Source organism: Arachis duranensis, unplaced genomic scaffold (genome assembly GCF_000817695.3).
Source record: "Arachis duranensis cultivar V14167 unplaced genomic scaffold, aradu.V14167.gnm2.J7QH unplaced_Scaffold_608113, whole genome shotgun sequence".
Classification (NCBI taxonomy): domain Eukaryota; kingdom Viridiplantae; phylum Streptophyta; class Magnoliopsida; order Fabales; family Fabaceae; genus Arachis; species Arachis duranensis.
In genome coordinates this window covers 130,814-133,747 of record NW_026264987.1, presented here as the reverse complement: position 1 = coordinate 133,747, position 2,934 = coordinate 130,814, and the positions used below count along the sequence as shown (strand labels likewise).

At 36.2% G+C, this 2,934-nt stretch overlaps 1 non-coding gene across 1 annotated transcript; it reads right to left on the bottom strand.

The window, feature by feature from the left end:
- Nucleotides 1–2,261: 2,261 nt before the first annotated feature.
- On the bottom strand, nt 2,262–2,369 carry LOC127744586 (small nucleolar RNA R71). Its single transcript, XR_008005564.1, has one exon. It is a non-coding gene; the product is annotated as a small nucleolar RNA R71 (small nucleolar RNA).
- Nucleotides 2,370–2,934: the final 565 nt, after the last annotated feature.

Below are 2,934 nucleotides of genomic sequence, written 5' to 3'. Positions count from 1 at the left end.
AAGCATCTCCATACGCTTATCTGAAATTCTCACCAATGAATTACTAAGTATCTCTATCTTTATCTTTATGTTTTATGCGTTTATCACCATACCCATTTGATTTTGCCTGACTAAGATTTACAAGGTGACCATAGCTTGCTTCATACCACCAATCTCCGTGGGATCGACCCTTACTCACGTAAGGTTTATTACTTGGATGACCCAGTGCACTTGCTGGTTAGTTGTGCGAAGTTGTAGTGATCACAATTTCGTGCACCAAGTTTTTGGCGCCGTTGCCGGGGATTGTTCTAGTTTTGAGCAAGCTTTTGGTCCGGTAACATCAGTGCCAAAATCCGGCAACAGCACCAAGTTTTTGGCGCCGTTGCCGGGGATTGTTTGTGTATGGACAACTGACAGTTCATCTTGTTGCTTAGATTAGGTATTTTTCTTCAGAGTTCTTAAGAATGAATTCTAGTGTTTCAAGGTGATGTTCTTATCATCACCAAAGCTGATTGATCTTCATCAATTTAGCTCTTGAATGCAATGTTCTGCTGAAGCTTGGCTGACCATGTCTAATTCCTTTAGACTGAAGCTTTAGACTAACATTGCATGATTCCTGGAATTCTCATTAAGAATTTTGATACCTTTATTTTCCTTTTCACTTAATTTTCGAAAAACCCAAAAAAATTACAAAATCATAAAATCCAAAAATATTTCTTGTTTGAGTCTAGAGTCTCATTTTAAGTTTGGTGTCAATTGCATGTTTCTGTTCTTCTTGTATTTTTCGAATTCATGCATGTGTCTTCATTAATCTTCAAGTTGTTCTTGATGATTTCCTTGTTTTGATCTTTGAATTCTATTGACTTGAGTATTTTGTTGTTTCTCATGTGCATTCTCATCTTGTTAGTGTCAGTAGTATACAAACTGCTAAGTTTGGTGTCTTGCATGCATTGTTATTTGATTCTTGTTGCATTTTGATTGTTTGGTGTCTTGCATGCATTATTATTTGATTTTAGTTGCATTTTGATTATTCCTCATTATTAAAAATCCAAAAATATTTTTAATTTGTGTCTTTTCAAGTCAATAATACAGAGAATTGAAGATTCAGAACATACTGCAGAGGAATTACACAGAAAAAGCTGGGCGTTCAAAACGCCCAGTGAAGAAGGACAGACTGGCGTTTAAACGCCAGCCAAGGTGCCTGGTTGGGCGTTTAACGCCCAAAAAGGTAGTGCATTGGGCGTTAAACGCCAGAATGTGCACCATTCTGGGCGTTTAACGCCAGGATGGCACAAGGGGGAAGATTTTGTTTTCAAATCAATTTTTTCTCATGTTTTCAAAGTTTTTCAAAATCAAATCTTTTCAATCAAATGTTTTCAAAATCAATTTCTTTCCTTTTTCAAAGATACTTACTAACAATTAATGATTTGATTGAACATTTCAAGTATATTGCCTTTTCTGTTGAGAAAGGTTTAATGTTTGAATCATATCTTTTCTTGTTAGGCAAGTCATTAATTTTTAAAATCAAATCTTTTTAAAATGTTTTTCAAATCATATCTTCTCAATCACATCTTTTTAAAACCAATCATATCTTCTTAACCACATCTTTTTCAAAATAGTTTTCAATCATATCTTTTTGATTTCTAATTTCAAAATCTTTTTCAAAAATCACTTGATTTCTTCCCCACTTTTATTTTCGAAAATTAATTAGTGTTTTTCAAAATATTTTAAAATCTTTTTAACTTAATTTTCGAAAATTTTCTTCCTCTCTTCTCACATCCTTCTGTTTATGGAGTATTACTCCTTCTTAATGCACAATTCGAACTCTATCTGATTAAGTTTGAATTCTTCTACCTCTTTCTTTCTATTTTTCTTCTTCCTCTGACACCTCAAGGAATCTCTATACTGTGACATAGAGGATTCCACATTTTCTTGTTCTCTTCTCTTTCATATGAGCAGGAACAAAGACAAAGGCATTCTTGTTGAAGCTGACCCTAAGCCTGAAAGGACCTTGAAGCGAAAACTAAGAGAAGCTAAGGCACAACTCTCTGTTGAGGACCTGACCGAATTCTTCAAAGAAGAAGAACCTATGGCAGCTGAAAACAACAACAATGCCAACAATGCAAGGAAGGTGCTGGGTGACTTTACTGCACCTACTCCCGACTTCTATGGGAGAAGCATCTCTATCCCTGCCATTGGAGCAAACAACTTTGAGCTTAAACTCTTGGGAAAAGCTAGTCAATGCCTTCTTGGCAAAGTTCTTTCCACCTCAAAAATTGAGTAAGCTTAGAGTGGAAGTCCAAACCTTCAGACAGAAGGATGGTGAATCCCTCTATGAAGATTGGGAAAGATACAAACAATTAATCAGAAAATGTCCTTCTGACATGCTTTCTGAATGGAGCATCATAGGTATTTTCTATGATGGTCTCTCTGAACTATCCAAGATGTCTTTGGATAGCTCTGTTGGAGGATCTCTTCATCTGAAGAAGACGCCTACAGAAGCTCAAGAGCTCATTGAAATAGTTGCAAATAACCAATTCATGTACACTTCTGAAAGGAATCCTGTGAACAATGGGACAAGTCAGAAGAAGGGAGTTCTTGAGATTGACACTCTGAATGCCATATTGGCTCAGAATAAAATATTGAATCAACAAGTCAATTTGATTTCTCAAAGTCTGTCTGGAATGCAAAATGCACCAAGCAGTACTAAGGATGCTTCATCTGAAGAAGAAGCTTATGATCCTGAGAACCCTTCAATGGAAGAGGTGAATTACCTAGGAGAACCCTATGGAAACACCTATAATTCTTCATGGAGAAAACACCCAAATTTCTCATGGAAAAATCAAGAGAGACCTCAACAAGGTTTCAACAATAATGGTGGAAGAAGCAGGTTTAGCAATGGCAAGCCTTTTCCATCATCTTCTCAGCAACAGACAGAGAATTCTAAGCAGAACC